We start from the raw sequence: 25,790 nt of genomic DNA on the forward strand, positions 1-25,790 counted from the left end.
CTCTTTGTCACACTTCTCGTACTCAGCCTTCTGCTTTTTGTCGAGTTGCTCAACTTGGTGACACTCTTGGAGATCATAGCCCTTGGTCCGATGGATCTTGCAGTACGGCCCGCCAGGTTTCCCAGTTTTCTCGGCTGCCGTAGCTTCCCGGCAGTCAGTCCACACGGCAACCTCCTTGCTGGGGGCTTCGACCTTGGCCTTCTTGCCGGTACTAGGGACACCAGATCCTTCGACCGCCAGAACCATTTTCTCCTTGCACTTCTTGTTGTGTTTCTTGTTCTTCTTCTTTTGATTGGTAGCATCGTCATCGTCCTCTGAGTCAACGTTGACGCCATCTTCTTCTCCGGGGGTTCGTCTCCCCTCCACTGTTCGGTCACACTTATCTGCCAAAGTGTACAACTCATTCATAGTCTTGGGAAATCGAACGTTCATTTTGGAATGTATCCTGCGGTTGCGTACGTTGGATTGGAATGCAGCTATCGTAGCTGCCGGGTGGATGTCTGGAATGTTCCTGTGCACCCGGCTGAACCTCTGCATGTACTTCCGCAAACTCTCTCCTTCCTTCTTCGGAAGGAGCTGCAAGTCCCTGGGCCACCCGGGTTCTTGATGGCCGCCCGTGAAGGCACCAACAAACTCATGGCACAGGCCAGCCTAGGTCGATATGGAGTTCTCCGGCAAGTGCATCAGCCACGACCTCAAATTTGGCTTGAGCGCCAAAGCGAAGTAGTTGGCGAGCACCTTCTCATCTCTTCCTCCGGCAGCTTGAACAACGATGGTGTAGATGCTCAAGAACTCTGCCAGGTTCAGTCTTCTATCGTACTTTTCTGGTATCTCTGGCTTGAATGTACGAGCAGACGACCAGCAGACTTGTCATAGCTCTTGAGTGAAGGCGGGGCACCCAACCTCGAAAGGCAGGTATCTGCCTCCCTCGGGCGCGGGCTCGTCGACGTCAGGGCTACTGTGCCTATTAGACTGGCGGCACGTTTCGCGGCGTCGTTCTATGGTAACGCATGCGTCTTCCCTCCGCCTGACTTCCAAGATTTATCGCTGGTCCCGACGGGCTCGAGGATCAGATGAAGCCATCAACACGTCATCAGGTTCTTGGTCGCGCGGCTTTGGCCGCAGCCCCTGCGCTAGCGGCCCTAAAGGGGACTGCATCATAGGGGTGGCCCCTTCGGTACGGCCAACAGCTCGGGCCGTTGTCGCGGCTTGCGGAGGCCGTGGCGGGCCTGCCCGCTGTAATCATCCCGCCTCAACGAAACCAATCAGGCTCTGAATGGTGGCTCTCTACTCATCCATTTGATTGGCTGCCTGACGAAAATCTCAACAGGAGTTGGGCCCGTGCCATGGCTTCCGAAGTGGTGCTTGGCATAGACGATGACGGAGATCGCGAAGTCGCCTGGCTTCCGACGGTGCCGGTAGTGATAGCACCGTGCTCTCGTCGCCGTGAGCCGGTCGCCAGGGTGGCGTGGCGACAAGGTGGATGTTCTTTGGGGGTCGCCGACCTCATTCGGCACACCATCTTGGTTAGCTTGCCCTGGGGACGGCGCATGCCCCATAGCCGCACCCATAGTGGGGGCAGCTAGGGCGTTGCGATTCGCACCAGAGCGAGTGGCATCACAGCGGCTATGTCCTTCAATGGGGTGGGGCAGCGGAAATGGAATATTCTCCCCACTTGCATCTTGTGGAGCATGGCCGCTGGGATGATGTCCTGCTCCAATGCCTCCTGCTCCCGTTTCGACCGCAGGGAGAACAGTGATGATGTCGCCTGCGCCGGTCACGTCCCTCGCAGCGTCCACTTTACCGAGCATCCCCGTAGCCCCCATGGCATCAGTGGCCGCACGAGATGGGGGCCTTCGAGGTGGACGGGTGAGCTGTAGCACCAGACTTTTTCTTGAGTGCCATGGATGATGAAGCCGTCAATGAAGATGACGTGCTGCTTACACCCTCGGGTTCGCGCAAGCGCTCCCCCCTACCTAGCGCACCAAACATGTCACGGTTTCACACGGCCACCTATGGGGCCATCAGCCCCTTGTGGTTCGGAAAGGGGCAAGAGCGCGTTGCACAAAGAGCGGAGAACATAGAGAAACACAATAGTGATGACACATGCAGTTTTTACCCAGGTTCGGGCCACCGAGAGGCATAAAACCCTACTCCTGCTTTGGTGGATTGATGAAATGACAGTGGTGGAAACGCGTCACTCTGTCCTGGCAAGGCCGCCTCGGGACAAGAGCAGCTACGCGTGTATGAGTGTACAAGGGTCCGAATCCTCTCTAAAGTTGCCTCGGTCCTCCTTTTATAGGTTAAGGGGTTACCACAATGGCAAAGTGGTCATTATGCACTGATTAGATAGCAAATAGTGCTATCATACCTAACTCTACACACAGGACAAGGCACATTAAATGCACCGCTCAGTGTCACATCATGGGAGTAGCCCGACAAGCCTTGTTGCGTCACTTCAGCTGCCTCTCACCATGTCTGCCTGACACGCTTCTGGACGGGTGTCATGTAGGGTGAATCTTCCTCCCAAATGGCTGCCATGTGCTAGGAGATAGCCAGTTAATCACTTGGGGCTCGACACCACACGGATAAGTGACTTGTGTCGCTATGACGTGGAGCGGTGGAGCCTTGGTGGGGTTGGTGTCCTTAGTGTCCCTGGCAAGCTTGCCGGGGGAGTCTTGAGACTTGTCTTTGGTGCGGTATCGACCCGACTGGGCTCACCTGCCCGGCAAGGGAGGCCTTTCCTTAGTGAAATCTCGCTTCTTTGGCTTGTCTTGGTCTTCTTGATCCACCCTTGACTCCTCAAAGAGCTATATCTCTTCTGCTTGGCCTTGTCTGGTTGTCGCAACCTTGCTTTGTTCATGTGTACAATCTAGGCAACATACGCCAAGGTCTGGGCAACATACGCCAAGGCCTGTTGCACCGACTCACCCCTGAACAACAAGATTTCTACGAGACAATTTTTCTTGATAAGAAGCCCATTGTCAGTGACATTAAGTGGGTGGACTAGAAGTATATCGATGCATATGAAGACTACTTCCCCCATGTTTATTACAGCTTTAGGCTTGCAGGTGTTGACAAGTTTATTGGTCAGAAGCTCACAAAGTGGAATGACGAGATGATCATGCAGTTCTATTCCACAACACACTTCTATCCAGATGGGAAGATTACATGGATGACTGAGGGACACAAGTACCAGTCATCAATCTCTGAGTGGGCTACTCTCATTGGTGCTCCTGAGGAGGATGAAGATGATATCGATGTTTGAAGCCCAGGATGGACCACAATTCCATGGCTAATATGTATAAGCCCATTCCTGATAATGATTTGGAAACTCACAAGCTTGGGTCAGTCAAGCATCTGCTAGTGGGTTTGTCCACAACTAACACGATCTTGAGGCACACTCTTTTGCCCAAGTCTATAGATAACAAGATGATATGCGGCCACTCCATCAATTTTCTTCACTTGTTTGATTCCCCACCGCAAAAGTTCAAAGATATGAGTTTGATAGTAGAGACGGTCAAGAGTACTATTGCTAACCAGAAAAGGTCTTGTGGATATGCCCCCACACATTCAGATGCTCATCAACTCCCAAGTTAGGACGAAGACGTATTTACTTGATCGTGAGCTCCTCCCTCTTCAGCCAGAGGTCGAGGACAATGTAGTGGTGATGGATCCTTCACACCCTACATTAGTTGAGGCTCAAGAGAAGGTCAGGCAGCAGTAACAGCAAAGGCAACAAAGGAAGCCACTACACCCAATGCCCCAATAGCAAATCTCAAGACAAAGCAAGACCAAATGACATATCCACTGGAAGCAACACTGAGGATTGAGCGAAGTCTGGCCAACTTAGCCAAGAACCAGGAGAGCTTAGAGAGGATTGTGGAATACAAGATGTACAACTTAGATGTCAAGGTCACAGAGATCCAGTCTATTGTGGAGAAGCTTCAAGATGATGCTGAGGACGGAGCTGAGCAACCTACTACCGACAGGTTTCAATCTGTGCCAAGGGAAACCAAATCTTTAGCCTTGTGATATGTATCCTACGTATCTATAATTTTGATTGTTCCATGTTGTTATATTATCATTCTTGGATGTTTTACATTCATTTTATAGCAACTTTATATCATTTTTGGGACTAACCTATTGACATAGTGCCCAGTTCCAGTTGTTGTTTTTGCTTTTTTTACTTCGCAGAATATCCATATCAAATGGAGTCCAAACACAGCGAAACTTTTTGGAGATTTTTTTCATCTCAGAAGACAACTTGGGAGCCAAGAAAGTGCAGAAGGGGAGCCCCATGGGGCCCACCTGGGCACGCGAAAGGTCCCTGGCGCGCCCTGATGGGTGGTGGGGCCCATGGGGGTCTCCTCCACCGCCTGTCAACTCTATAAATTCTTAGATATTCCAGAAACCCTAGGGGAGTCATCGAAACACAATTCCAGCCGCCGCAAGTTCCAGAACCACTAGATCCAATCTAGAGCCCTATTCTAGCACTTTGCGGGAGGGGAACATGATCACAGAGGGGTTCATCATCCTCATTGGTGCTCCTCCAATGATGCGTGAGTAGTTCACCATAGACCTATTGATGAGGACATCAAAACCATTGTTACACCCACAGCCCCTGCTGCTATACATACTAGACCAATTACTAGAGCTCCCGCACGCCAATTAAATTACCAGGTACTTTCGTTTCTTGGTAATGATTCTAATGTTCATGAGAATATGATGTTGCCTAAATTGGATACATTTGTTTTGCTTAAAAATGATGGGCCTAGCTTGGAGAAGGATGGACATTGGAGTAAGAACAAGCATGGAGATGATGGCATGCGCAAGGGGAACAAGAACGGAGTTACAATTGATGATTTCAGGATGTTGAAGCCACCATAATGAGTGCATGAAGCCTTGGACAAAATATACAAGATGCTACTTCATAACTTTCATCCATAGGCTATTCTAGGTGCTGCGTCACCTTATTATTGGGCCATGCCCATGTAATTTCGAAATACTTGAGTATAGGTTGTTTTTAGAGTCCGTATGTGTGGGGAAACAAGAGATAGGGTTGGTTTCGGACCCCTTCCCTAAGGGCCACGAAATTCCAGCCTCTTCCTCCATATATACATCCCTTAGGGCATCGTTTAGACTTTGGGTTTTGTTTAGATTAAAATTTCGCCATAGCTGCAACTTTGCGTACTTCATTTGTGTTCAACGACCAGACCAAGACGTCATAGAACCCCATCTTGATCGATAAAACTTTCATCTTATATTCACAATATCCAGATTGAAATCTCAATTTCTTGCTTGTTCTTCGTTTGCTCGCAGGAAATAGACCCTCGTGGTCAGGTTGATCATTCTCCAGCGTGGTCAATAACCTCTCGGAGTTGGTTTAGCGATTGCTAAGGCGCGACGCCCTCGCACGTACGTAGTCGGATCATCAAAGTCTACTCCTCTGAAACGATAATCACCATCTCATTGAAAGACGTGACACTTTGCCTCTATCACCTATGGGTCCGTAGAAAGTAGTTAGATGGCTTCTTCTCTCTTTTTGATTCTCAATACAATGTTCTCCTCGATGTTCTTGGAGATCTATTTGATGTAATAACTTTTTGCGGTGTGTTTGTTGGGATCCAATGAAGTGCGAGTCTATGATCAAATCTATCTATGAATATTATTTTAGTTTTCTTTGATCTCTTATATACATGATTGTTATAGCCTCATATTTCTTCTCCGAAACTTTGGTTTGGTTTGGCTAACTAAATTGATTTTTCTTGCAATGGGAAGAGGTGCTTTGTGATGGGTTCAATCTTTGCGGTGTCCTCACCCAGTGACAGAGGGGTAGCGAGGCACACATGTATCATTGCTATCAAGGATAAAAGAATGAGGTATATTCCTAGTTGAATAGATCTTGTCTACATAATTTCATCATTCTTATTGCATTACTCCGTTTCTCCATGAACTTAATACACTAGATGCATATTAGATAGCGGTTGATGTGTGGAGTAATAGTAATAGATGCAGGCAGGAGTCGGTCTACTAATCTTATATGTGATGCCTATATTCATGATCATTTCCTTGGATATCGTCATAGTTATTTTCTCTTCTATCAATTGCCCAACAGTAATTTGTTTACCCACCGTATGCTATTTTCTCGAGAGAAGCCACTAGTGAAATCTACGGCCCCCAGGTCTATCTTTTATCATATTGTTTTCAGATCTATTATTCCAAAACCCCAAAAATACCTTGCTGCACTTTTTATTTACTTATATTATTTTGTATTTTTGCTATTATTTATCCAATCTCATACAATTTAATCTATCTTTTTACCGTAGAGGGATCGACAACCCCTCTTACACGTTGGGTTGCAAGTATTTGTTCTTTGTGTGCAGGTACCATTTGCATAGTGTTGCTGGGTTCTCCTACTAGATTGATAACCTTGGTTTCATAAGTGAGGAAAATACTTACCGTAGTTGTGCTGCATCATGCCTTCCTCTTTGGGGATATACGAACACAGATTCAAGCTATCGTCAAACACCATCAACATCTATGAGGTACCCAATCACAAATCTCATCTCCTTGCAATTTACATTAATTACCATTTGCCGCTCGGTTTCATCTTCCCCACTTCTAAAACATTTTTACAAAAATACAAGCATGTTTTCCATTTGCTTTTTTTCCGTTTTCCTCTTTGCTTGTTTGCTATCTTTGCTTGTGTTGCCATGTGTCTTCTATTTGCTTGCATCTTCGCTTGCTAAAAATCTATTGATATGGATCCTCATCCACTTGCTAATATTTTCAAAATACCAAATTAAGATGAACCAATTGCTAGTGAGTTGAGTGCACTTGATTATCTCTATGAAGTTTTGCTTGAAAATCATGAATCTGGAAATTGTGTTGAAGTGTTAAACAAAGAAACTTATAAATTGATTCATGATAGCTCCTTGAATGAAAAGCATGATTCAATGATGTTATTACAAATTCTATTAATGTAAATTATGTTAATAATATGCAAAACCACAAGCCTGGGGATGATCTTTTTGTTATGTCCACTACTAGTTGCAATGATCATGATTGGGGTGATAATGTTTCTTGTGATCTTGAAAAAAAATTAAGCTTCATGGTGAATATGATATTGATAATAATGTTTGCAATAATATTGAAAGTGGGCTCGGAAGAGTGTCAACTTTAGGAAATAGTAATCCCACATATTTGGAGAGTGTTCAATCGTTTGATTTTTTTTGATAAAAGTGGGTTTGGAGAGGTCATGATTTTAGTTGATGTTAATCCCACTATCTTGGAAGAATATAAAACTTTTATGAATATGGATCATGAAGAGAAAATTTTATATGATAGCTATATTTTTGAATTTGATTATGATCCTACATGTAATTATTATGAGAGAGGAAAATATGGTTATAGAAATTTTCATTTTATTAAATTACCTTTCGTTATGTTGAGATTGCTATTGTTTCTTACTTCTTCCTTGCATATGCTAGTTTTTGCTTGCCTTGATAATTTGCTGGCTTATAAAATTCCTATGCATAGGAAGTATGTTAGACTTAAACTTATTTTTAACATGCTACATGATACTCTCTTTGTGCTTCAATTCTTTCTTTCATGTGAGCATCATTGAAATCTCAAAGCCAATCTTAATGGCTATAAAGAAAGAGCTTGTTGGGAGACAACCCAATAGTTATCTTTTAATTTTTAGTTTCTTTTTTGTTTTTCAATAATTGCACAATTATGCTACTGTTAGGATTGTGTTTTTTAAGTTTTAATTAGTGTTTGTGCGAAGTAAATCCTTTAGGATCATGTTGGGTGATAGTTGATTTGATCTTGTTGAAAAACAGAAACTTTTGCACCCAGTAGAAGAATTTTTAAAAATCAGAGAAGAGAGATAAAATTCTGAATTTTTTACACAATATTTGTATAAAAATTTCCTACGCTTTTCGAATTATTCAGGATTTTTGGAGCTACAAAAGTATGGTTAGAGTTCAGATTACTACAGACTGTTCTGTTTTTGACAGATTCTGTTTTCGTTGCATTGTGTGCTTATTTTGATGAATCTATGGATTGTATCAGGGGGTGAAAGCCATGGTGAAGTTAGAATAGAGTAAGTATAATGCAATAATAAAATATGAATGGGTTGCAAGAGTACTTAAAGTTGTGATTTGCTTTATTATACTAAGAGATCTCACGAAGGTTTTGTTAAGTTTTGTGTGATTGAAGTTTTCAAGTTTTGGGTGAGATCACGATGGATGAAGGAATAAGGAGTGAAAATAGCCTAAGATTGGGGATGAACATGGAACCCAAGGTAATATTCAAGGAGAACCAAGAAACTAAGCTTGGGGATGCCCCGAAAGGCATCCCCTCTTTCTTCTAACAACCATCGGTAATTTTACTTGGAGCTATATTTTTAGTCATCACATATCATGAGTTTTGCTTGGAGCGTCTTGTATTATATGAGTCCTTGCTTGTTTTTTTTTTTAGTTTTTCACAATCATCCTTGCTGGACACACCTATTTGAGAGAGCCATAATTATGCTAAGATTTGTTAGAATTGCTCTTTGTGCTTCACTTAATTTTTTTGAGCTATGGAATTATTCTAGTGCTTCACTTATATCATTTTGAGCACGGTGGTGCTTTAATTTTTGAAGAAATACTCTCATGATTCAGTTATATTAATTTGGGAGTTAGCAAAATTTTAAAGAAATTCTCTCATTCTTCACTTATATTATTTTGAGAGATGAATTTTTTTATGCTCGTGTTCTTCACTCAAATTTGTTTGAGCTTGTCAAAAACAATGGTAATATATGAAATTAGTCCCAAAGTGATAGATATTCAAGAGGGATATAATATAAACTTTCATGAAGATCATTGGACAAAAAAACTTGATTCTTTTTAATAGTTTTGAGATATGATGATAGTAATATATGAGTCATGTTGGTGAGTAATTATGCTTTAGTAAGAAAATGGGTGTAAGGTTTGTGATTACCTATGCAAGCAAAAAAGTCAATAGTTATGCAATGAAATTACATGGTACTTGTGGTGCATTATTCGGTGTTAGTTATGTTTAATGCTCGTTTATGAGAATTTTCGTTTCTTGGTTTGTTGCTTCTCAATCTATTTGCTAGCCTCCATTTGTACTAAGTGGGAATACTACTTGTGCATCCAAAATCCTTAAACCCAGTTATGCAATATGAGTCCACCATACCTATCTATAGGCCGTATTTCCGTGCCATTCTAAGTAAATTTGTATGTACCAACTCCAATTTTCAAAATGAATTTCCTTTTTGTGTGCCCGTACCGCTCATGAAGCGATAGGGGGTGGCCAATATTTTTCCATTCTAGGTGTGTTATTCTCAAGATGAGTATTTATTCACTTGTCATTGCACGAGAGTGTGGCAGTAATAGGGATGCCCAGTCCCAAAATGAAAAATAAATTTACTTTATTTTGTCAAATAATAAATTCCTTGGAAAGTGTTGGTATGGAAGGAACCCGTGGATACGGCTAGCCATGGATTGTGAAAGAATGGTGGAAAAAGGAATAAACTTTATTTTATGTTTGGGAACCGTCTATGATGTATCTAGCATGTAAAGTTTTGGGAACTACTCAGTCGTTTTCATTGACGGGAAAAGCATGCCTCTCAAAATAGTTTATCTCTAAATTTAAGCTTTGAGCTCTCGCACCTCTACAAATATCTGCTTCCCTCTACGAAGGGCTTATCTATTTACTTTTATGAAATTTTTATTTTTATTTGAGTCTCCATCTCCTCTTATAAAGCACCAACTAGGGAGCACTATGATCATACTTGCGCATTGGATGTAGCTAATATTCGAGTGTGTTTTGTGAATGGATCAATGATTGAGTATAATGGGCTAGGGATAGATTTCTTTAGTGTTCATATTTTGAAAGACATGGTTGCTTGTTGATATGGTTTAGTATTGAAGTCTTCATGTCAATTATAGACTATTGCTTTGAACCATCTAATAGTCCAAATGTCAATGCTACAAAAGAAAAGAATATGTGACGAGCATGTTAGGTAGCATTCCTGATGACCCACAGGTATATGGGGTCAATTGTAGCCTTTTCTATAAGTAAGAGTTTCGAACCCAACGAGGAGCAGAAGGAAATGACAAGTGGTTTTCAGCAAGGTAATGTCTGCAAGTGCTAAAATTGTAAGTAGCGGAGTAGTTTGATAGTAAGATAATTTGTAATGAGCAAGTAACGATAGTAGTAACTAAAGTGCAGCAAGGTAGACCAATCCTTTTGGGGCAAAGGACAGGCCAAAACAGTCTCTTATGATAAGCAAAGTGCTCTTGAGGGTACACGGGAATTTCATCTAGTCACTTTCATCATGTTGGCTTAATTCGTGTTCATTACTTTGATAATCTGATATGCGGGTGGACCGGTGCTTAGGTGTTGTTCTTAGTTGAACAAACCTCTTACTTATGATTGACCCTCTCGCAAGCATCCGGAACTACGAGAAAAGTATTAAGAATAAATTCTAACCATAGCATTAAACTTTTGGATCCAATCGGTCGCTTACAGAATAGCGCATAAACTGGGGTTTAAGCTTCTGTCACTCTCGCAACCCACCATCTAATAACTACTCCACAATGCATTCCCTTAGGCCAAAATATTGTGAAGTGTCATGTAGTCGACATTCACATGACACCACTAAGAGAATGATAACATACATATCATCAAAATATCGAACACATGTCAAGTTCACATGATTACTTGCAACATGATTTCTCCCATTACCTCAAGAATGAAAGTAACTACTCCAAATGATAAACATGCTCAAGATCAGATAGGTATTAAATTGCATAATGGATCTGAACATATAACCTTCCATCAAATAAACCATATAGTAATCAACTACAAGATGTAATCAACACTACTAGTCACCCACAAGCATCAGTCTATAGTTTTGATACAAAGATTGAACACAAGAGATGAACTAGGGTTTGAGAGGAGTTGGTGCTGTGAATATGTTGATGAAGATAGCCCTCCCCAAGATGGGAGAGTTGTTGGCGATGATGATGACGATGATTTCCCCCTCCAGGAGGGAAGTTCCCCTGGCAGAATTGCTCCGGCGGAGGGCAAAAGTGCTCCTGCCCAAGTTCTGACTTGAGGTAGCGGTGCTTCGTATTTTTTCTAGGTCAAAATGACTTATATACCACAAGATGGGCACCGGAGGTGGGCCGAGGAGGGCAACACCCACCAAGGCATGCTTGGGCCTCCTGGCGCGCCCAGGTGGGTTGTGCCCACCTGGTGGCCCCCCTCTGGTACTTATTGACTCCAATAATTCTTAAATATTCCATAAAAATTCCTCGGGAAGTTTCAGCTCATTTGGAGTTGTGGAGAACAGGTAGCCTCACATAGCTTTTTCAGCTCCAGATTTCCAGCTGCCAGAATTCTCCCCCTTTGTGCGTACCTTGCATATTATGAGAGAAAAGGCATGTGTTGTCATTTGATTAACGAGATCACATCATTAGGATAATGATGTGATTGACTTGACCCATTCCGTTAGCCTAGCACTTGATCGTTTAGTATTCTGCTATTGCTTTCTTCATGACTTATACAAAGTTCCTACAACTATGAGATTATGCAACTCCCGTTTACCGGAGGAACACTTTGTGTGCTACCAAACGTCACAACGTAACTGGGTGATTATAAAGGAGCTCTACAGGTATCTCCAAAGGTAGATGTTGAGTTGGCGTATTTCGAGATTAGGTTTTGTCACTCCGATTGTCGGAGAGGTTTCTCTGGGCCCTCTCGGTAATGCATATCACTATAAGCCTTGCAAGCAATGTAGCCAATGAGTTGGTTACGAAATGATGCATTACATAACGAGTAAAGAGACTTGCCGGTAACGAGATTGAACTAGGTATTGAGATACCGACGATCGAATCTCGGGCAAGTAACATACCGATGACAAAGGAAACAACGTATGTTATTATGCGGTTTGACCGATAAAGATCTTCGTAGAATATGTAGGAGCCAATATGAGCATCCAGGTTCTGCTATTGGTTATTGATCGGAAACAGTTCTAGGTCATGTCTACATAGTTCTCGAACCCGTAGGGTCCGCACACTTAACGTTACGATGACAGTTTTATTATGAGTTTACAAGTTTTGATGTACCAAAGGTAGTTCGGAGTCCTGGATGTGATCACGGACATGACGAGGAGTCTCGAAATGGTCGATACATAAAGATTGATATATTGGAAGCCTATATTTGGATATCGGAATCGTTCTGGGTGAAATCGGGATTTTACCGGAGAACCAGGGGGTTACCGGAACCCCCACGGGGGTTAATTGGCCTACATGGGCCATAAGGGAGAAGAGGAGGGCCGGCCAGGGCAGGCCGTGCGCCCCCTCCCCCTAGTACGATTAGGACAAGGAAGGGGGGGCGGCGCCCCCCTTTCCTCTTTCCCCCTTCCCCCTTCCTTCTCCAACAAGGCAAGAGGGGGGAGTCCTACTCCCGGTGGGAGTAGGACTCCTCCAGGCGCACCGCTAGGGGGCCAGCCGCACCTCCCCCCTCCCTCCTTTATATAAGGGGGCAGGGGGCACCCCATGACACACAAGTTGATCTTCGTGATCGTTCCTTAGCCGTGTGCGGTGCCCCCCTCCACCATATTCCACCTCGGTCATATCGTTGCGGTGCTTAGGAGAAGCCCTACGTCGGTAGAACATCATCATCGTCACCACGCCGTTGTGCTGACGGAACTCATCCCCGACACCCTGCTGTATCAGAGTCCGGGGATCGTCATCGAGCTGAACGTGTGCTGAACTTGGAGGTGCCGTACGTTCGGTGCTTCGATCGGTCGGATCGTGTAGACATGTAACTACATCAACCGCCTTGTCATAACGCTTCTGATTTCGGTCTACGAGGGTATGTGGACACACTCTCCCCTCTCGTTGCTATGCATCACAATGATCTTGCGTGTGCGTAGGAATTTTTTTGAAATTACTACGTTCCCCAACAGTGGCATCCGAGCCTAGGTTTTATGCGTTGATGTTATATGCACGAGTAGAACACAACTGATTTGTGGGCGATACAAGTCATACTGCTTACCAGCATGTCATACTTTGGTTCAGCGGTATTGTTGGATGAAGCGGCCCAGACCGACATTACGCGTACGCTTACGCGAGACTGGTTTTACCGCCGTGCTTCGCACACAGGTGACTAGCGGGTGTCTGTTTCTCCAACTTTAGTTGAACCGAGTGTGGCTACGCCCGGTCCTTGCGAAGGTTAAAACAACACTAACTTGACGAACTATCATTGTGGTTTTGATGCGTAGGTAAGAACGGTTTTTGCTCAGCCCGTAGCAGCCACGTAAAAATTGCAACAACAAAGTAGAGGACGTCTAACTTGTTTTTGCAGGGCATGTTGTGATGTGATATAGTCAAGATGTGATGCTATATTTTATTGTATGAGATGATCATGTTTTGTAACCGAAGTTATCGGCAACTGGCAGGAGCCATATGGTTGTCGCTTTATTGTATGAAATGCAAACGCCCTGTAATTGCTTTACTTTATCACTAAGCGGTAGCGATAGTCGTAGAAGCAATAGAAGGCGTAACGACAATGATGCTACAATGGAGATCAAGGTGTCACGCCGGTGATGATGGTGATCACGACGGTGCTTCGGAGATGGAGATCACAAGCACAAGATGATGATGGCCATATCATATCACTTATATTGATTCATGTGATGTTTATCCTTTATGCATCTTATCTTGCTTTGATTGACGGTAGCATTTTAAGATGATCTCTCACTAAATTATCAAGAAGTGTTCTCCCTGAGTATGCACCGTTGTGAAAGTTCTTCGTGCTGAGACACCACGTGATGATCGGGTGTGATAGGCTCTACGTTCAAATAAAACGGGTGCAAAATAGTTGCACACCCGAAATACTCAGGTTAAACTTGACGAGCCTAGCATATACAGATATGGCCTCAGAACACGGAAACCGAAAGGTTGAACATGAATCATATAGTAGATATGATCAACATAGTGATGTTCACCATTGAAACTACTCCATCTCACGTGATGATCGGACATGGTTTAGTTGATTTGGATCACGTGATCACTTAGATGACTAGAGAGATGTCTGTCTAAGTGGGAGTTCTTAAGTAATATGATTAATTGAACTTAAATTTATCATGAACTTAGTACCTGATAGTATTTTGCTTATCTATGTTTGTTGTAGATGGATGGCTCGTGCTGTTGTTCCGTTGAATTTTAATGCTTTCCTTGAGAAAGCTAAGTTGAAAGATGATGGTAGCAATTACACAGACTAGGTCCGTAACCTGAGGATTATCCTCATTGCTGCACAGAAGAATTACGTCCTGGAAGCACCGCTGGGTGCCAGGCCTGCTGCAGATGCAACTGACGATGTTAAGAACATCTGGCAGAGCAAAGCTGATGACTACTCGATAGTTCAGTGTGCCATGCTTTACGGTTTGGAACCGGGTCTTGAACGACGTTTTGAACGTCATGGAGCATATGCGATGTTCCGGGAGTTGAAGTTAATATTTCAAGCAAATGCCCGGATTGAGAGATATGAAGTCTCCAATAAATTCTATAGCTGTAAGATGGAGGAGAATAGTTCTGTCAGTGAACACATACTCAAAATGTCTGGGTATAATAATCACTTGATTCAACTGGGAGTTAATCTTCCTGATGATACTGTCATTGACAGAATTCTTCAATCACTGCCACCAAGCTACAAGAGCTTCGCAATGAACTATAACATGCAAGGGATGGACAAGACTATTCCCGAGCTCTTCGCAATGCTAAAGGCTGCGGAGGTAGAAATCAAGAAGGAGCATCAAGTGTTGATGGTCAATAAGACCACCAGTTTCAAGAAAAAGGGCAAAGGGAAGAAGAAGGGGAACTTCAAGAAGAACAGCAAACAAGTTGCTGCTCAAGATAAGAAACCCAAGTCTGGACCTAAGCTTGAGATTGAGTGCTTCTACTGCAAGCAGACTGGACACTGGAAGCGGAACTGCCCCAAGTATTTGGCGGATAAGAAGGATGGCAAAGTGAACAAAGGTATATGTGATATACATGTTATTGATGTGTACCTTACTAATGCTCGCAGTAGTACCTGGGTATTTGATACTGGTTCTGTTGCTAATATTTGCAACTCGAAACAGGGACTACGGATTAGGCGAAGATTGGCTAAGGACGAGGTGACGATGCGCGTGGGAAATGGTTCCAAAGTCGATGTGATCGCGGTCGGCACGCTACCTCTACATCTACCATCAGGATTAGTTTTAGACCTAAATAATTGTTATTTGGTGCCAGCGTTGAGCATGAACATTATATCTAGATCTTGTTTGATGCGAGATGGTAATTCATTTAAATTAGAGAATAATGGTTGTTCTATTTATATGAGTAATATCTTTTATGGTCATGCACACTTACAGAGTGGTCTATTTTTATTAAATCTCGATAGTAGTGATACACATATTCATAATGTTGAAGCCAAAAGATGCAGAGTTGATAATGATAGTGCAACTTATTTGTGGCACTGCCGTTTAGGTCATATCGGTGTAAAGCGCATGAAGAAACTCCATACTGATGGACTTTTGGAATCACTTGATTATGAATCACTTGGTACTTGTGAACCGTGCCTCATGGGCAAGATGACTAAAACATCGTTCTCTGGAACTATGGAGCGAGCAACTAATTTGTTGGAAATCATACATACTGATGTATGTGGTCCAATGAATGTTGAGGCTCGCGGCGGGTATCGTTATTTTCTCACCTTCACAGATGATTTGAGCAGATATGGGTATATCTACTTGATGAAACACAAGTCTGAAACATTTGAAAAGTTCAAAGAATTTCATAGTGAAGTGGAAAATCATCGTAACAAGAAAATAAAATTTCTACGATCTGATCCTGGAGGAGAATATTTGAGTTACGAGTTTGGTTTACATTTTAAACAATGTGGAATAGTTATGCAACTCATGCCACCCGGAACACCACAACGAAATGGTGTGTCCGAACGTCATAATCGTACTTTACTGGATATGGTGCGATCTATGATGTCTCTTACTGATTTACCGCTATCGTTTTGGGGTTATGCTTTAGAGACGGTCGCATTCATGTTAAATAGGGCACCATCAAAATCCATTGAGACGACGCCTTATGAACTGTGGTTTGGCAAGAAACCAAAGTTGTCGTTTCTTAAAGTTTGGGGCTGCGATGCTTATGTGAAGAAACTTCAACCAGATAAGCCCGAACCCAAATCGGAGAAATGTGTCTTCATAGGATACCCAAAAGAGACTATTGGGTACACCTTCTATCACAGATCTGAGGGCAAGATTTTCGTTGCTAAATTTGGATCCTTTCTAGAGAAGGAGTTTCTCTCGAAATAAGTGAGTGGGAGGAAAGTAGAACTTGATGAGGTAACTGTACCTGCTCCCTTATTGGAAAGTAGTTCATCACAAGAACTAGTTCCTGTGACAACTACGCCAATTAGTGAGGAAGCTAATGATATTGATAATGAAACTTCAGATCAAGTTTCTACTGAACCTCGTAGGTCTACCAGAGTAAGATCCACACCAGAGTGGTACGGTAATCCTATTCTGGAAGTCATGTTACTTGACCATGGCGAACCTACGAACTATGAGGAAGCGATGATGAGCCCAGATTCCGCAAAATGGCTTGAAGCCATGAAATCTGAGATAGGATCCATGTATGAGAACAAAGTATGGACTTCGGTTGACTTGCCCAATGATCGGTAAGCCATTGAGAATAAATGGATCTTCAAGAAGAATACTGACGCTGATGGTAATGTAACTATCTACAAAGCTCGACTTGTTGCAAAAGGTTTTCCACAAGTTCAAGGGCTTGACTACAATGAGACTTTCTCACTCGTAGCGATGCTTAAGTCTGTCCGAATCATGTTAGCAATTGCCGCATTTTATGATTATGACATTTGGCAAATGGATGTCAAAACTGCATTCCTGTATGGATTTCTGGAAGAAGAGTTGTATATGATGCAACCGGAAGGTTTTGTCGATCCAAAAGGTGCTAACAAAGTGTGCAAGCTCCAGCGATCCATTTATGGACTGGTGCAAGCATCTCGGAGTTGGAATAAACGCTTTGATAGTGTGATCAAAGCATATGATTTTATACAGACTTTTGGAGAAGCCTGTATTTACAAAAAGGTAAGTGGGAGCTCTCTAGCATTTCTGATATTATATGTAGATGACATATTGTTAATTGGAAATGATATAGAATTTCTGGATAGCATAAAGGGATACTTGAATAAAAGTTTTTCAATGAAAGACCTCGGTGAAGCTGCTTACATATTAGGCATCAAGATCTATAGAGATAGATCAAGACGCTTAATTGGACTTTCACAAAGCAGATACCTTGATAAAGTTTTGAAAAAGTTCAAAATGGATCAGGCTAAGAAAGGGTTCTTGCCTGTATTGCAAGGTGTGAAGTTGAGTCAGACTCAATGCCCGACTACAGCAGAAGATAGAGAGAAAATGAAAGATGTTCCCTATGCTTCAGCCATAGGATCTATCATGTATGCAATGCTGTGTACCAGACCTGATGTATGCTTAGCAATAAGTTTAGTAGGGAGGTACCAAAGTAATCCAGGAGTGGATCACTGGACAGCGGTCAAGAACATCCTGAAATACCTGAAAAGGACTAAGGATATGTTTCTCATTTATGGAGGTGACAAAGAGCTAGCCGTAAATGGTTACGTCGATGCAAGCTTTGACACTGATCCAGACGATTCTAAATCGCAAACCGGATACGTGTTTTTATTAAATGGTGGAGCTGTAAGTTGGTGCAGTTCTAAACAAAGCGTCGTGGCGGGATCTACATGTGAAGCGGAATACATAGCTGCTTCGGAAGCAGCAAATGAAGGAGTCTGGATGAAGTAGTTCATTTACGATCTAGGTGTCATACCTAGTGCATCGGGACCAATGAAGATCTTCTGTGACAATACTGGTGCAATTGCCTTGGCAAAGGAATCCAGATTTCACAAGAGGACCAAGCACATTAAGAGACGCTTCAATTCCATCCGGGACCAAGTCCAGGTGGGAGACATAGAGATTTGCAAGATACATATGGATCTGAATGTAGCAGACCCGTTGACTAAGCCTCTTCCATGAGCAAAACATGATCAGCACCAAGACTCCATGGGTGTTAGAATCATTACTGTGTAATCTAGATTATTGACTCTAGTGCAAGTGGGAGACTGAAGAAAATATGCCCTAGAGGCAATAATGAAGTTATTATTTATTTCCCTATATCATGATAAATGTTTATTATTCATGCTAGAATTGTATTAACCCGAAACATGATACATGTGTGAATACATAGACAATCTTAATGTCACTAGTATGCCTCTACTTGACTAGCTCATTAATCAAAGATGGTTATGTTTCCTAACCATAGACATGTGTTGTCATTTGATTAACGAGATCACATCATTAGGAGAATGATGTGATTGACTTGACCCATTCCGTTAGCCTAGCACTTGATCGTTCAGTATGTTGCTATTGCTTTCTTCATGACTTATACAAAGTTCCTACAACTATGAGATTATGCAACTCCCATTTACCGGAGGAACACTTTTGTGTGCTACCAAACGTCACAACGTAACTGAGTGATTATAAAGGAGCTCTACAGGTGTCTCCAAAGGTAGATGTCGAGTTGGTGTATTTCGAGATTAGGTTTTGTCACTCCGATTGTCGGAGAGGTTTCTCTGGGCCCTCTCGGTAATGCACATCACTATAAGCCTTGCAAGCAATGTAGCCAATGAGTTGGTTACGGAATGATGCATTACATAACGAGTAAAGAGACTTGCCGGTAACGAGATTGAACTAGGTATTGAGATACCGACGATCGAATCTCGGGCAAGTAACATACCAATGACAAAGGGAACAACGTATGCTGTTATGCGGTTTGACCGATAAAGATCTTCATAGAATATGTAGGAGCCAATATGAGCATCCAGGTTCCGCTATTGGTTATTGATCGGAAACAGTTCTAGGTCATGTCTACATAGTTCTCGAACCCGTAGGGTCCGCACGCTTAACGTTATGATGACATTTTTATTATGAGTTTACAAGTTTTGATGTACTGAAGGTTGTTCGGAGTCCTGGATGTGATCACGGACATGACAAGGAGTCTCGAAATGGTTGAGACATAAAGATTGATATATTGGAAGCCTATATTTGGATATCGGAATCGTTCCGGGTGAAATCGGGATTTTACCGAAGTACCGGGGGGTTACCGGAACCCCCCCCCCCCGGGGGGGTTAATGGGCCTACATGGGCCATAATGGAGAAGAGGAGGGCCGGCCAGGGCAGGCCGCGCGCCCCCTCCCCCCTAGTCCGTATAGGACAAGGAAGGGGGGGCGGCGCCCCCCTTTCCTCTTTCTCCCTTCCCCTTCCTTCTCCAACAAGGCAAGAGGGTGGAGTCCTACTCCCGGTGGGAGTAGGACTCCTCCAGGCGCACCCCTAGGGGGCCGGCCGCACCTGCCCCCTCCCTCCTTTATATACAGGGGAAGGGGGCACCCCATGACACACAAGTTGATCTTCGTGATCGTTCCTTAGTCGTGTGCGGTGCCCCCCTCCACCATATTCCACCTTGATCATATCGTTGTGGTGCTTAGGCGAAGCCCTGCGCCGGTAGAACATCATCATCGTCACCACGCCGTCGTGCTGACGGAACTTATCCCCGACACCCTGCTGGATTGGAGTCCGGGATCGTCATTGAGCTGAATGTGTGCTGAACTCGGAGGTGCCGTATGTTCGGTGCTTGGATCGGTCGGATCGTGAAGACGTACGACTACATCGACCGCGTTGTCATAACTCTTCCGCTTTCGGCCTACGAGGGTACGTGGACACACTCTCCCCTCTCGTTGCTATGCATCACCATGATCTTGCGTGTGCGTAGGAATTTTTTTGAAATTACTACGTTCCCCAACAAGTGTTACAAGAGTTGATCTACCACGAGATTGTAGAGGCTAAACCCTAGAAGCTAGCCTATGATGATTATGATTGTGATCATCCCTCTAAGGACTAAACCCTCTGGTTTATATAGACACCGGAGGGGGCTAGGGTTTACATGGAGTTGGTTACAATGAAGGAAATATAATATCCGGATCGCTAAGCTTGTCTTCCACGCAAAGGAGAGTCCCATCCGGACACGGGACGGAGTCTTGAGTCTTGTATCTTCATGCTCCAACAGTCTGGCCAAAGTATATAGTCCGGCTGTCCAGATACCCCCTAATCCAGGACTCCCTCAGTAGCCCATAAACCAGGCTTCAATGACGACGAGTCCGGCGCGTAATTTTGTCTTCGGCAATTCAAGGCAGGTTCCATCTCCGAATACTCCAAAGTAATTATCAAACACTTAAACCGTGTCCGGATCTGCAAGATGATCTTCACATACCACTGTAGAGAGTGTAGCACTTCATAAATCTAATCTGCTGGCTATTTTTAGGCGACACGACATGACACTACGGTTGAGTCATTATTCGAACCGTTTTCCCACAACCATCCTCAGCGCATATGGCAAGGCGGTTTCCTCTGCATGTCTTGCCGAAGCAGAGATCATGTCCCCTTATTGTGGGATTCTCATCAATACGGGTGTGGGTAGCTCAACCGCACCGCTAATTGCGGCGAGTGGGGAACGAGCGGGTTCCACCAGATAAGTGGGGAGGCGCAAAAGTTACCACCTCTATAAAGAGATAAGGTCTCCTCCTTTTTACCCACACCTTTTCCTTCCGCTAATCCATTCCCCTTTGTTCGAGCCCTAGCGCCCAAGCACTCTTCTTCTCCGCTGAAGAGAGGTTCTCCGAAGATTTCCGGATCTGGAGTGGGAGGCAAATGGATGGCCTCTACCGTCCAGGAGAAGGATATCAAAAGGCTCCGAGAGGCCAGGTACCTGGCCAAGAAGATCGGCCACCGTCTTCCTCCGGCGGGACAGATCGTCCGTACTCCGGAGCCCCACGAGAGGGTCGTGTTTCTTCCTCATTTTGTCCGCTGGCTCGGGTTTCCACTTCACCCATTTGTTCGCGGCGTCATGTATTATTACGGGATCGATTTTCATGATATGTCTCCCAATTATTTCCTTAACATTTCGATGTTAATCGTCGTATGTGAGGCTTTTCTTCGTATTTCACCCCACTTCGGCTTATGGCTGAAAATCTTCAACGTGAAGCCCAAGGTGGTGAATGGCGAGCACGCAAAATGCGGCGGCGCCATGGTGAGCAAGATGCCCAAGGTCGTATGGCCGACGGGAACCTTCAATGATTCCGTCAAGGAGTGGCAGCAGCAGTGGTTCTATATCACCGAATCGCATGGTAAAAAGTGGGCAGCTGCTCCCGAATTCAAATCCAGAGCTCCACTGCGGCTCACGTCCTAGCCCAAGAAGGGCCTGAACTGGTCCTCACCCGATGAGCTGTCAGTGCTCCAAACGCGCATCTAGAGCATGGTCGACAAGGACGTTAAACTCGTCAACATAGTCCAGGTGAAGTTAGTTCGCCTGGTTCTCCCTTGCCAGCGTCGAGCCTGCAATTTGTGGGAGTACGACCCGGACGAACATCAAACCCTAGGGAGCTCTACGGCTCCTCGCACAAGGACATCTGGAAGGTGCTATTCAAGTCTGGGAAAGCGTGGCCGGGCTCCGCCGAGGACCGCGGATATCAACTATCCCACTCTGCAAGTCCGGTAAGTCATTGTTGTGCTCTGTCCATCCGTGCTTTAGCTGGCATATCCCAAGGGAGGCGCACTTATCATGATTTCTTCAATAATCCTAGGAGTGGACGAAAAAGGTGGGGCGGATACACTGTCCGGCCCCACTTCCAAAGGAACCGGCCGGACCTCTTCTGACGAAGATGCTGGTCCCAGCGCCTTATGAGGCGCCGAAGAAAGAGGCCTCCAAGAAAGTCAAGAAGACCCGGAGTGGACTTCGTCGTCGTGATGCTTCGGACACAAAATCCGAGGATTCCAGCGACCATCCTTCCTCCGAAGATGAAGAGGAGGAGGAAGAGGACGAGTCCCCCGCAGGGGGGGGGGAAGAAAAGGACGGCCTCCTCATCCCTGGAGGCCGAATTGCCCAAGAGGGGGGAAAGGTTCCCTCCCAGAGGCGTCCATCACGGCTTCCAATAGCAGCCCGGAGTGGGATCCCAGGGTCCAGCCCCTGGTAAAATTGTAAGTATACGAAACCTGCACACACCTACGTGCCCGAGGTCATTACAATGTAGTAGTTTAAACCGCCGCCATATTTTGTGGAGCCCGGCGATGTCCCACGCCGGACAGTCCTCATCGGAGGATTCGCTGAGCTCGGATACCCTGGCGAGCGAGACACCTCCAGAGGCCCCTTCCCTGAAGCCTAGGCGCGACACCGAGGTGTCGTCTTAGCGGGACCCGGACTGGGGGGGGGGGCATACCCCTGGGGCCGGACACACGGGAGCAGCGGCTCCCGGGCGTGTCGATGGCGGGGGCGATCTCAGGTTCGGACTACAGCCGGACACGGTCCTGGAGACCTTTAAAGCTCCAGGATCGGGCGAGCAGCCACCTTTGACGGGGGGAGGCTTGCCTACTCCGCCAGCAACCTCTATCCAAGCAGAGGTGCCGGGCGGACTATTGACGGTGCTAAGGAGCGTGTCTATCGTCGATGAACATCGGACCCTCATGGGTGCGGTGATGGAAAAGTTTCAGTCCGCCGAGAGCGGGCTGAATGAGTCCTGCCTTGGCCTTATAAAGGGCTTTGAGGTACGTATTTAGAAACCTTTTGGAGATTGTCACAGTATGAGCAGTAGCCCCTGATGCAATCTCCGACGAAAGAGAGAGAAAGCCGGACAGGGGATCAAATCATCCGCTTTGCAGGTGACTCAGTTAATGACGTGTATCCCTTTGTTTGAAAACAGTCGTCTGCAGAGACGACCGCCACTCATAGTGCGGAGGTGTCCAGACTAAAGCAGAGTCTGGAACAGGCCGAGGAGGAACTTGGCCGTGTGAAGAAGCAATTGGAGGACAAGCAAGGTATGTCGAAACCTTGTCCTAAATTAGGCACGAATGAGTAGTTGTGCCTGATGAAATTTTTTTGTATTGTATTCTCTAGGGGCGAGTGCCGAATTTGAGGCACTGAAGGAGGCTGTGGTCGAAGCCAATGAGGAGGCCGCCGCCGAGCAGGCTCTTCATGAGAAACACGAGGCCAGGGTCATTGAAGCTAAGCGAGAGCTTCAGGAGGCTGTGAAGAGAAGTGAGGCCTTGAAGCAGATTTTAGTAGGGAAAGAATTCGAACTCGCCCAAGCTCTCCAAGCCACGGAGGATGCTCGGGAAGAAGCCTGAGGTGCTCTGAAGGACATTCAGGAGGCACGAAAGGTTGCGACTGGTAAGGCCTTTTGTACTCAAGGCCACTTTTTCATAGTAATGGGGGCTCTAAGCGACAAGCTGAATTCTTGTTTCTCCAGGTGTGTTTGCGGACCTGCCACGCAGCATATCAGATGCTGCCCAATTCTACTGTATTGAGGAGAAGAAGTCTGGGAGAAGAATTTCTGGTCGCAGTATTTGGCGCCTAATTATCCGGTGCCCTTTATCGATCAGCTGAAGCAGCTGGTCGAACTGCACCAGGCGACCGAACTAGCCACGAAGGACTTGGTTGTCCGGCTATGGCCCGCGGAGCCAATTCCAAGCAGTTACTACAGGCTCGTGAAGCGGATTGTTGGTGCTTGCCCTCAGCTCGATGTCATTAAGCGATCGGTTTGCATAGAGGGTGCACGCATGGCGTTTGCCCGTGCGAAGGTGCACTGGAAGAAGCTTGATGCTGAGAAGCTAATGACTGAGGGATCACCAGAGGGTAAGGAGCATCGCAAGCCCGAGTTATACTCTGAAGGTGTCCTGAAAGGAGCTCGCCTTGTGGCGGATCAGTGTACCAAAGACACTATATTTCCCTGAAGGCAGTCGAGCCATTCTTTGTAATGTGGGATAATGGCACTTTTTATTATTTATTGCCTGTTTGTGTGAACATTTGTTCTTCGTGTGAGGCCATTTAGTGTATATAAAACCTGAGAGTTGGCCAGTCGTTGGCTTCTGCCCCCACGTGAAAAGTACGGGGGTGTGCGGGAGGTGTTCCTCACCACGAACCAGGCAACCATACCTGAACACTCTTTATCCCATTGTTGGGTCCTTTTAAGGAGGTGTTCCTCACCATGAACCAGGCAACCAGACTATAGGGCTTTATCACTCTCACTTAGCCATAGGAATTTGAGTATGGTGGGCGCAGCCCCTGGTATTCGGAAGGCCATACTAGGGGCTCTATCGGCGCCTGATCGGGAGACCGATCCATCGCACTTTGCATTTATAACGGCATTGTGCGGAATAAATCTTTAGGGATTTTATAACCTCTCGAACAACTGACCAGCTCTCGCCGTATCATGACAGTCAGTTTTCAGCTTTCTCTATTGAGGTGCTTGTCCGGAAGAATCGGGACACAATCGCAGTAGTTCTCCCAGCACTACCTTAGCTGATAGAGCGGAACGTAAGGTACCAAAACATGGGAGCAGGGCAAACCCAACTAATGACCCAAGACATGATTCGGAGCTGATGCATATAATGCTATAAGTTCGGGGTGCCGAGCGACCGGAAAGGTGGCTGGACTTTGTTGCCGTATTATGAGTATTATGAAGCCCCTGGCATAGTGGGGCATAATACGATGTACGGGTGTCGTTTATGGCAAAAAGTGGCGTTTAATGAAGAATGACAGCTAGTAAGTGTTATTTAAATCTACGCACTATAGTAGGATGACATGTCTATGTATATGAGTACGGTTTATGATTATGAAAAGAGGTGTTTTTGGCGGAACCTGTCTTGGCCGGACTGGAGGAGGCTATGTATGGATCTAAAGTGAATCCGGATTGCCTCCTTTGGGGGGGGGGGTATTTATGTGTTCCTGCCCTTGTATGTCCGAGTTGATTCCACGTCTCCAGTCCTGTTCTGCGGCAAAGTTATTCTGTAAAGACAAATACTTGAAGGCAAGCTGCATGTCCTCTTATGGTTGAACCGCGGGTGCCTGATTGGAGCCTGGCTGAACCAGGCTATCATGCCATAGAGTAGCTCGGACTCCTTAATTGGTGTCCAAGTAGTTGGCTACTGAATCAAAATTTGATAAACAGGCACGCCTCGCTATTCCAGCAGCTTTATGATTTCCACTCTAAGGGTGGGGTTCGACCCTGCCCATAATTGTGACTATGTCACGTGGGACTGGCCTAATGTTGTTCCCCGTTGAATCTAGCCAACGCGGCTTGTCCTGGTAGTATGTGGTAATTACTGTATAAGGGGACAGTGCCGAAGACTTATTCTTCGGCGTGGTATTTGTTTGGTGATCTGAAGACAACCGTTAGAGTGGTGGGCCAATAAAACTTGGCCTTTGCACCTGGCATCTTTTAGAAGATGTTATTGATAATTTTATGCCCGCGGGGGCTCGTGTCAGATGGAGCCCCCAGACTATTGGTTCGATAATGAGTGCAATTAAATTGCTATGGTTGATGTTGTCCGGACAGTCGATGTGATCGGTGAAGATTGGTCGTATTTTTGTACTGTGGAGGATCTTCTTTTGACTTCGCCATATTTGATTGGTCTTTCGCTATTGGAAACCTCCCGTCATTGTTTCCGGAGCACGACCGGCCGTTTTGTTTTGAGGATCCGGCATTCTCTATTGGTATGCTTGGTCGTCCTTCTAGGGGTACCATGAATTTCACATGGTTGATCGAGTATGCTGCTCGGGCCG

Source organism: Triticum dicoccoides, chromosome 3B, assembly GCF_002162155.2.
Source record: "Triticum dicoccoides isolate Atlit2015 ecotype Zavitan chromosome 3B, WEW_v2.0, whole genome shotgun sequence".
NCBI classification, from domain to species: Eukaryota; Viridiplantae; Streptophyta; class Magnoliopsida; order Poales; family Poaceae; genus Triticum; species Triticum dicoccoides.